Source organism: Nothobranchius furzeri, chromosome 14 (genome assembly GCF_043380555.1).
Source record: "Nothobranchius furzeri strain GRZ-AD chromosome 14, NfurGRZ-RIMD1, whole genome shotgun sequence".
Lineage (NCBI taxonomy): Eukaryota > Metazoa > Chordata > Actinopteri > Cyprinodontiformes > Nothobranchiidae > Nothobranchius > Nothobranchius furzeri.
Genome location: NC_091754.1, coordinates 23,063,389 through 23,074,404, shown reverse-complemented (window position 1 = coordinate 23,074,404; position 11,016 = coordinate 23,063,389). Strand labels below are relative to the sequence as shown.

Below are 11,016 nucleotides of genomic sequence, written 5' to 3'. Positions count from 1 at the left end.
CTGTGGCTAAAAAGCTCTGGCACTTCGGTTTCAGTAACTAGAAGTGAGCCAGAGCAGAGGGGAGCAGAAACCATTTAGAGTCTTATTTCCTGATTTTTGGAAATCTTGCCTCTGATTGGTTAACAGCAACACAACTCTACAGCTGACCCTGTTTACTCTGCAATGTTAACGTTTTCCCTCCACAAATAACACAAGACTGAACAAATTCTGCCATGTTGAGGAGTTGCTAATGCTAACGGTTAGCTTCTACTAACCGAGACGCGCTCTTCTCTCTCCTGGATGCTAAGTCAACAACAGCTTTCCCCATCACGAGCCAACATGGGAGTCCGAGATTGCTAATTTTCTATATGACATAAATCTGGCTTACCTGATTGTTTCCCGATCTATTTTCTATGGGCGGCCAATGCTGGTAATAGGGGTAGAAGACGGTCTTCATGTAGTCTTCAAAGTAAGGGTTCAGGTCTTCTTAAGGAATATTGTGTGCAAGTATAATGAAAACTGTTTATCTTTCCACAACCTCAGCTTAGAAACACAGCATTATTATGAATGATTGATGAGCTAACAGCTAGTTTAGGTGGGACAAGAATGATATCTTCAAACAACTCAAACATAGAATGAATTGTAGGGATTTCTATGAATGTTGTAAATAAATGGTTCCATCACAATCAGTTTTGTTTAACACAGAAATATGATGAGATTATTGCAAGAAATGTCCCAAGTTTCATAAGAAGGGCTACCAAATCGTTGCTGCATTTTTTCTTAATCAACATAAGAGCAACGTATCTTGGTACCTCTCAGAATTGTTCTGCTAAATCTTGGCTCTTTGAAAGTAAATTGACCTGTTGAGGTTTTTGCCAATAAAAACATTTTAGATAAGCCTGAAACTCAGAGCACAAAAATGTGGCCTGTTTGACAACAATTTAATAATTTGGAGTGAAGTTGTCAGATTTGGCGATCAACACTACCTAGTGGTTTGGTGTGTCTTGTGCAGACTTATTGAATACTAGGGAGTTATTTTCCTTTAACTGATCATTTATTTCTTTATGAAGCAACTCAGTTTTGCTCATTTGGTCGTCTGGCTTGTGTTGACAATGCGATAAATTAATTCAATCATTAATGGACTGCTTGCTAACCAGCATCATTCAGCTTTTCTTGGTCAGTAGCTGCAGATCAGATCAGATTTGTAACCTTGGTCAGAAATAGAAAATTAGCCAACTCTTTAGCATAAAACTGACATTTATTACGTTGATGATGAGGTAGCTTTGATGCATAACATTGAAACACATTTAAATCCGTCGTTACAGCTGAGCTGAAGCCACACATTTCTAGTTTTATTCCCCGTCTTTTATTAAAAACAAATATAAATGCAAGTCAGTGTTTTCATTTGTGCCTGCGAAAGAACACACCAGGCACTGCTAATATTTGCATTTTGTCACTAGCAGTTTGACACTGATCTGTTTCACCCAAAATGAAGCAGGAAGTGGCGTGACTTTGCTCTAATCTAAATCTGATTAAGCCAAATGTACAGCAGTTACAATTTAAAAAGCAGAATATGCTTAAAACACGATAAAATGTTCTCAGTTTTAACAATGGCAGCAACGTTACCAGCTGTTAGCTTAAAGCGTATGCCAAAACTGACCCCTGTTTCTTCAAACTGAGGTTGTTCAAAGAGCTCATAACCTTTCCATAGAACCTTACTTTAAAAAATAAAAAAACAATAATTCAAGCTATTCCCATAACTCTGGAGAGTGTGTTCACCAGCCAACATTCAGGAATGTGTCCTGCTTTTTTCTTTTTTCATAAGAAATGCCTCACTGACACATTTTGATGGAGGGCTACATTGAGTGAATGATAATTGCAAAAGCAGTGAGCATGCAGATTGGCTTTTTAACCTTTAGAACAACACATTCTCACTCCCAGCACGTCAAAAACAAACGCCGCATCAGCGGACATCCCATCGCGTCAGTTTTACACTGCATTGGGATCTGCAGTCAGAAAAGGGAAAAACCCTTTTCGTACATAAGTGACAAAAAGGGCACTTTTGGCGTCAGGGGTTTGACGCGGAGGGAGGCTGACCAAGCGTTTGTTTTTGACTCGTTTAGAAACATCTTTAAGACGGCTTCGACAGGCTTGTAATGTCCTTAAGCTCCTAAAATCTCACGGTTGTCTCCGTCAGTGCTAAATGAAACAATAGCATAGTGTAAAAACATCACTCAGGCCGTGTTTAACTGACTCTGATCCAAACAGCTGTGCTCCTGCCTTTGGCTCCCACCGTTTTCTTGGACATGTGAACGCAAAACACAACAGATGTTTGACCAACTCCAGAAAACTCTGGTCCAGCGTTTCAGCATGGTGTTTAACCGTAGCTTGAAACCTTTTCATTTTCTTATCTGCATGAGTTGGACAGGTTGTATTTTTCCAAACTGCCTGCAAAATAAGCATTCATTTGTTGTTTTGAACAACCAGATGGAGTGTCTGAGTGCTCCTCTTCTTTGATACGGCCAGATAAAGATGTGACACCCTCTAATAGATCCCAGCACAAGTTGGAAACAATTACTGAATCCTCCAAGCTGAAAAGAATGCAGCCTGTGTTTTTTTTTTTTAATGATACAGCTTTTCATACTTTTCAAGGAAAAAAAATAAAAGCTTTGACTTTCGGACAGCAAGCCTGTGGTGGAGACTTAACAAAACAGTGATTTTTCTTTCCTGAAACCTCTTTACATATTTGTTTGAGTGAGAAAGCACCAGACAGTGCAGCCTCAGAGTATAAATGAGACATGAAGGTTTGATTTAGCCACTATAGTTTCCTTTAGTCAAAATTCTCACAGGTTAACTTCATGGGAATCCTTTTATGAAAGCGAAATGTAAACGCTTATGGTCTGAAGAAAGGAAATTAAACATTACCAGGTGTCTTTTTAAAGCTTTGTTCTTCAACAAGACTATTCGGTTGGTCTTCTTCAATTTGCATCAATGTTTCAGACTTTGCAGCCTGGGAATTCCCACATTTAGGATGCCATAATGTTTTAGTTTAAAGTTATAAATAAGATCCTCTGAAACAGGAGTCTGTGGGCATCTATTTGAATACATTGACTTTGTTCTGACCAGATTGACAGGCTAATGGCTAGTTCAAAGGGGGTCATGACCAACACTTCTTACTGTAGTCTTAAAACCTCTTAAAGGTCGATCAGGTGATGCTTTTCTTGAGCATTTTTTTGCCATATTGCTTGAAATACTCTTTGTGTACCAAAGGCAACCACTATATTAAATGTTTTCTCAAAAAAGGAATAATTTTTATTGGCTGCGCTTGTGGCCCCATGTGCTAGTGGCATTCACAAATATGGTAAATGGCCTTCTTAGGGTTCTATCCCCCCCCCCCCCCCCCCCCAAGATGCTTCACAACACAATCAGCCATTCACCCATTCACACGCTGGTGGTGATGAGCTATGATATAGCCACAGCTGCCCTGAGGCGCACTGACAGAGGCGAGGCCTGCCGAGCACTGGTGCCACCGGTCTCTCTGACCACCACAAGCAGGCAGGTTGGGTTTAAGTGCCTTGCCCAAGGGCACAACAGCAGTATTTTCTGGTCAGAGCCAGGGTGAAACCTGCAACCAATACATATATTTTTAGATAGGAATTGTTTTAAAGGTGTGGTTCACAGAAAAAAAATTATGATTATTTCTGATTACAATCAGTCACTCAGAGTTTTTCATGCAGGCTGAACATGAAAACAGTCTCCTACATCTCCTGCATTAGCTTCTGATAGAAAATAGGTGGCACAACTTCAGGATTTGAAAAGCTAGACAGTGTGACATCACACTGTCACTAACATTCATGGACTCACCCATCTTGACTCTTGACGAGGAAGGCTGCTGTTGGTTTAGCATCCAGGAAACAACAGAGAACATCTCGGCCTAGTCGAATCTAACTGTTAGCATTAGCAACTCCACCACACAGCAAAACTCCTCCAGGCTTGTGCTAGTTGTGGAGATAAAACATCAGTGTTAGAAAGTAAACAGAGTCTGTGGTAGAGTCATGTTGCTGTCAGCCAATCAGAGGTGAGACGTCTAAATATCAGGAAGTAGTACTCCATATCCTGCTGTCTGAAGCTCTTCTCTGATCTGGCTAGCTTCTAGATCCTGAAACAGGCGCACCAGGGATTTTTGTACCCAGAGTATGACTTACAAGGCATTCATTCCTATCAGAGCCCGTTGCAAATGTATTGATTAAAGGGGTGAACCACAACTTTAGGAAGGTATCAGTCGACAATGGTGGAGGAGTTAAGTGCCTGCCTCATAGCTGGAAGGTTGCAAGTTTGCTTCCTGCTCTGTCTTTTGCAGTCAGTGTGTCACTGGGCAAGACACTTCACCCTCCTTTCCTGCTGGTGGTTGTCAGAGAGTCCAGAGGTTCCTGTGTAATGTAGGGCAGCTGTGACATAAGTAAAAACGGGTCAAAAGGGTGAAAGCTTCAGCTGATCTGAGATTAGATGTTGCTTCCTGACCAAATAAGGGCATGACATCCTATTCCCTTTGACATCTTGCTTTAAAGTTGCAAATGAGACGTAGTCCTTATTAATTAGCTTTGCAGTAATGTTCCCGTTGTTCGGACCGATCGCGTGTATGAGCAGCATGTTTCTGGGAATGAAAGCAATTAAAATTTTGAACCTTTACCACGACGAACACAGCCCTGGCTTTCATCTGATTATTTTCTGGCAAAACGTGGCCGACTCTGAACGGCCATTGAAAATAATTGTTGTCGCTTAGATCAGTGTGTGCACCAAAAAGACAATCTTGATGCCAGAGCAGAAGCTAACTCAATTAGACATGCACTTTCAGACCTTAATCACGGCTATTTCCCTGGGAATTATTGGCAAAAACAACACAGAAGTTTGTGTTGTCCTTCACTTGAATGCGATCTATAATTTGCTGGGTGTCATTTGGAGTGAAACATAATTTATAGAAGGGCTGTATAGAGCTGTGTGCTAAAGGCAACGATGCGGCACAGCCCTGGAGACCGGCCCCATCTGTTCAAGGCTGGGCGGTGTAGTTAGAAACTCATCAAAATGTGGTCCCCAAGGTTCATGCACCCCCTCTTTTTGTCTCCATTTGTTACCTCTTTGTCTTACTGCTGAAGGGGTGGAGAGTCAGGGACAACTGCTCAACCGCAAAAGGGAAAGGGGGGACAGTGGGCCCATTAATGGAGATGGTTTCCATGAAATGGGCCTGGTGGAAGTGACGATTCCTGTCCATGATTTATGCTTGCATGAGCGAACGGCTGGGGCTGGGTCTGGGTGGGGAGCTTCAGCGATGACGGGGGGCGAGTGGGAAGGGACCAGCCGGGATGCTACTGTATGTTTTGTTTATTCTCTCATCCATGTGCTGCTGAAGTGGAGAGCTGAGCTGCCAGTGGGAGCTGCATCTCGCAGTTGTGTTTTAGAGGACAACTCTGGATTTCCGTGAGTCATGTTTTGTTGTTTCCTGGAAATTAAACAGACCAAGACCATATGCTATTCTCAATGCTTCTTAAATGTTTCTATTCATGCCAACTTTTCATCATTTCTTTGCACGTAATGCAAGTTTTTAGTCAGAAATGTCCTAAAAAGCCAAACAAAACACAACTTTTTACAAAAATAATCACCATGCAGTTTACAGCTCTGCTTCCCCATCATGGAAATCCTGTTTCTTTGTCAGCAATCAAATTTTATGTAACACTGATTTTGTTTCAGCTAATCTGCCTTTTATAAGGCTGTTTCTGACCCTCTGCAGGTTTTTTTTCTTCTAATTAATGCTGTATGATGTGCCAGCCATCATCAAGAGAACTGCCTCAGGGAGAAAAGGCCTTAATTAATTGGGATGAATATTCACTGGTTTTAAATAATTGTTGTGACAGAGCTGTTATTTATTGATAAGTGAATGTATTTACAGTATAATAAAAGGGTTTTCTGGAGCTAATTTGAGCAGGATTAGAGCAGAAACGTCAGAGCTTTGATTGCCACATAAACAAAAACACAATTATTACAGTATTTTTGTTTGTAATATCTTTCATAAAAAGTCTGTTTGCTGAAAGCTGCAACATGAACCTTAATGTAGAAAATGTTGATTTTAACAGCACATTATATTTGCTTCTCTTGCTGAATGAGCATTGGTCAGTTCTCAGGGACTAAGGGCACACCAGTCTGGATCAGGACTCAGGTCCAGTTTCCAGTGGGAGTCATGGGGACAGCTTTAAAAAAACCACAACCCAGACAGGTTTTCTTTTATGGAGGGACAGAAAAAGAACCAGACGTTTATTGTTCATTACAGTTCAGAGAAGGGCGTGACTTCAGATTGACCCAGGGGCAGCAAACCATTTTCTGTGCCTTCCATAAAAAAAGACCAAAGTTTTATGTATTTTTTTCTGGCGCTGTAAACATTCTCAGTGTGAAAACAAGCTTTGAAGTAAAAACCGAGGGCGTATTTTTTTCTTTAGTTTTGCAGACTTATACTGTAAAATACGTCATACTGGAGATCATAAATAATTGGTTGACATGACTAAATATATTTCATGTTATGATATCCATCCATCCATCCATCCATTATCATCTGCTTATCCGTGGTGAAGTTGCTGGGGCAGCAGCCTAAGCCGAGAGGCCCAGACTTCCCTCTCCCCAGCCACCTGGGTCAGCTCCTCCGGGAGAATCCCAAGGCGTTCCCAGGCCAGACGAGAAACGTAGTCCCTCCAGCGTGTCCTGGGTCTTACTTTAGGTCTCCTCCTGGTTGGATGTGCCCAGAAAACCTCACCATGGAGGCTTCCAGGAGGCATCCCAATCAGATGCCTGAGCCACCTCAGCTGGCTCATCTCGATGTGGAGGAGCAGCGGATCTACTCCAAGCCTCTCCCGGATGACCAAGCTTCTCACCCTATCTCTAAGGGAGAGCTTGTATCTGTGATCTCATTCTTTCAGTCTTTACCCAAAGCTGGTGACCATAGGTGAGGGTTGGAACATGGATCAATCAGTACATTAAGAGCTTTGCCTTCTGGCTCAGCTCTCTCTTCACCACAACAGATCAGTAAAAACATCGTCATGGCGGACGCAGCACCAATACACCTTTTGGTCTGGCACTCTATTTTTCACTTCTGAACAAGACCCTCTTCCCTGACCTGGAGAAGGCATTCTACCCTTTTCCGACTAAAGACCATTGTCTCGGACTTCGTTTATGTTCTGACACTGAATCATTATCTAAAATCAGTGTTTTCATTTTTTCCAGAGTATTTACAATCAAATATTTACTGTTTTTGAGTGGTGCGTTTCAAGCTCTGAGTGCTAGGTGACAGCAGATTTTACCTCCTTCACTCTGATGGAACAACGAGATTTTGTGAAAACACTGGTTGTCTCAAATTTTGCAAATATCAGACTTTTAGTATTGCAATATATCGAGTTGTCTCATCCGTATGAGGGGCCTAATGGCTCTTTTCCACTAGTACCCTCTCAGCATAGCTTGATTCTGGTCAGCGGGGTTCCAAGGCATTTCCACTAGTAACAACTACCAGGTTTCTGCACCCATTTGAGTACCAACTTCCATGTGGTTCCAAGCGTATCAAGCTGGCCCTAAAACGCAACATCAAAAAATGTGTTGGTCAGAGATCGGTTAGTGGGTGGAGTCAATTATTGCTCCAGGGTATTTTACCTTGCTGCCTGCAGCCTTTTATGAGTCTTTTCTTCCAACAAAACACCACAGACCAAGAAAATGTTCCAGTCAGGTCCATCTTAACCCTTTGGAGGCAGGCATTGCAGATTTGCAACAGTTAAAACTTACCTACCTGATTACTCCACAAATGTATTTCATGAGCATTTTTTTTTACTCAGAAGTACCCCTGAAGGACTTAGTTGTTCGTCCTTTTATCAAAACTTATTTTGAGCCTGAGAGGGTTAACTGTTACCACCACGTCTTCCATTGTAGTGTTGTGCTTTTGTCAGGTACAGGTTAGGGTTGGGCGATTTGTATAATTTTTCCCACCACAAATCGTCAGTCCAAAAATTGATGATGGCCGATTGATTCATGCATGTGACAACACGATGCACGGACTGATTTGCCAACACATAAATAGTCATAGCACAGATTTATTTTTTTATGGAAGCGCAGTGCCCATGTTTGCTGGAAGAGAAATTTAGATTTTTCTTTTTGTTTAATTTTGTATTTGCTTTTGTTAGAGTGACATCTAAACAGCCGTATTAAACACAGTGTTAAACAGTAGCTTTGTCTTTGTTTCGCTGTGGTGCCCACCAACGTGGTATTGGATTTAAGCAAAATGTTTTTTCCTGAACAAAGGCTACTGGGTATCTTTCTTTTATGAGTTTGAGTAGGAAATGAAGTTAATCGCCGCTGCGTTTGGACGCACTCTGAGGAGGCAGCATTTGCGCACTGCCAGCGGTCGCATGAGCCATTTATCCCCATCACTTTCATTTCTAAAATAATAATCGTTCAATACCGTTAAATATCCATTCATTTTTAATTAATATTTAGCCAAACAAGCTGAACAAAGTGTCCCAGTAGCACAAACAACACAATTAAACGACTTCACTTAAATTAAAAACGTTTCACCTGCTGCTGCCCGAACACACATTTCTTCTGCTCCGTGTAAACCTGAGCTGGTTACCTGCAGCTTGTGTGTAATCAGATGTCTCTAGGGAGCTTGCTGAAGAGGTTATGACATTCTGGACTTTTACCTCAGACAGATTCATGGCTGTTTAAATGCTGTTCTGGATGAATCCACGCACCGCTGACACGCTGGTGATCGCATTCCAGGCGGGTGCTGAGTAACCCAAACCCTAACCCTACCCCTACTTAAGTCAAAGTTTTAAAATCATGGATTTTTTTCTCCAAATTAAACAACCAGAAACCTACCAGACTCTCTGAAAGCTCGAAGGGTTTCCACTTTCCACGCGACACCACACTCTTGTGCACAACGTCGAGTACGTCACAGACGCTCTCCGAGCTCCTCCTCAGCGCACCGTTGTCAGCAGCAAGAGGCGGAGAAAGTGTCAGATAAGATGCGCTGATGGAGATCTTTTCTTGATTGTTGCCTCCGTGATGTTCTCTGTGCGTAACGTGTAAAATATTTGTCATTAGCAAACGTACTCACTGGCAAACAAATAAATAAATGAACAAATTGGCTCTGGTAGAATCAACCATAATGGCTCAGCACATCGTCGGGATTCTCTGGAGGTTTCTTCCTGTTAAAAGGGAGTTTTCCTCTCCACTGTCGCTTTATGCTTGCTTAGTATGAGGATTGCTGTATAGTCACTGACACTAGTCAGTGACTTGATGCAATTTGCTGGGTTCCTTATATAGGAAACATTATTTCTGGTTGGCTTAATGAACTGACCTGAATTGGAATGTTTATTATGTGAAGTGCCTTGAGACGACTCTTGTCGTGATTTGGCGCTATATAAATAAACTTGAATTGAATTGAATTGAATAATTGGTCCCATCGCCCAGCCTTAGTACAAATCACGCCGTGCTACTTTGCATGTCTCTGGGGGCTGCCCCACTACGATGAGCCCACCCACTAGTGCTGTTTCCCAGTTGTAATGGAATCCCTCCCTCACCATGTAGAGTAGAATCAAACCAAGCTGAGCAGTGCTGAGTTGGTTCTAGTGGAAAAAAGGCCATAAAAAGTCACGCCCATCTACTCCTGATCCATGGGTCCTCTACTGTCAAACATAATAAAGTCCATGGAGTCTAAGTTATTTTCTGATCCCGTTTTATATGTGCCATGGATTTCAAATATGATGTCCCTGAACTTTATAGACCCATTTGATGCCAAGACAGTGTTTATTTTCCACATCCCAATCACAAACGGGTGAAAAAAAAATCATTGTAGCTTTGCTGTTTGTGTGTTTTACGTAAAAAAACAAAACAGGATTGGCTATTTGCTGTTTACAAATCCATTGGAGTGCAGAAGGAGCCAGGCATGGGCGTCACATTCAAAGCCATGCCTAATTTACCCATCTGTCAGTTAAAGACTTTAGTGGCGGTCCCAGGAGGAGCGTGACCTCTCTCAGGTATTGTTGCCTTGCTCACAGTGTCTTTGCACAATCCGCTTCATTACAAAGTGCTGTTGACTTCACGTTGGCATGGGACGTTGGAAGGAAGTGGATAGTAACAGACAGCAGTGGGCTTGACTGAGAAGCAAACAAGCTGTGAAGAGAGAGCTGAAGGTTTGCCAGTGAAAAGATTAGAGTGGCGTTTGGCTCAAGAAGTAGGATGCATCGTTGCACTTGCCACACTGCCATGGCAACGACAGCTTCATGCTTTTTTTGTGGTCTCCCCGCCGAGTGTCCAGACTGTACCAAAGAGCCATTTAAAGATCGTGACCTCCAGCATGCACTCAGCTGCACAACATAAATCACATTTTCTTAAACCCAGCTGCATCAGAGATAATAAAAAAAATCACCTCTAGTAACATCCTGGTGTCTGCAGCTTTCCTTAAATACCATGTAAATGTGTGTGAGCTATTATAAATGTGTGTGTAACACTAAAAGAGCTTCTCTGAAATCCCATCAGTCCCAGGGCTTCCATTTGTCATGCAGAGCACCTCTGTTCTCCGGTGACCAATCAGGATGAAAGCATCCCCTCGCCACCTCATCATCACGAGTGATTGACAGCCACCCAAAAGGCAAGAAAAAACAGGGGGGAGGTATTTACCTCCTCGTGTTCTCATGGGACCAAGTTAATGATCCCAGCCAACAAAATAATACAAAGAGGGAAAAGCCTGAGAAGTCGGTGCCTGGTTGAACCATTTGGAGCAGTTTCAGCTTCCTTTAGAGAGGATTTAAAAAGGAGGATGTGTGAAGAGAATTTCAGAGATAGCAGCGACAGCAGCAGCAGACTGATGGCAAAAAGGGAAGGGAAGCTTCTGAGGGAAGCCTCCGTTTTTAGAAAACTCTGCTTTGGTTTTTGTTCTGTAATTTGTGCCACCCTGACTGTGTACTGTCTCACTAACAGACAGTGAGGTAAGGGATGTCTCTTTCAGGT

At 42.3% G+C, this 11,016-nt stretch overlaps 1 protein-coding gene across 5 annotated transcripts in view; it reads left to right on the top strand.

The window, feature by feature from the left end:
* Positions 1–11,016, top strand: part of mid1 (midline 1) — a 42,227-nt gene that overhangs the window by 1,400 nt on the left and 29,811 nt on the right. For 2 of the 5 annotated variants that reach the window (XM_015966383.3, XM_054746875.2), the window contains exon 1: positions 10,263–10,994. The exons of 1 other annotated variant lie outside the window; for it this stretch is intronic. The gene's annotated coding sequence lies outside the window, so the exon portion shown is untranslated. Of the gene's footprint in view, positions 1–5,319; positions 5,455–10,262; positions 10,995–11,016 lie in introns of those variants that run through there. 2 more of the 5 variants (XM_015966382.3, XM_070543991.1) reach the window with 2 other exon arrangements.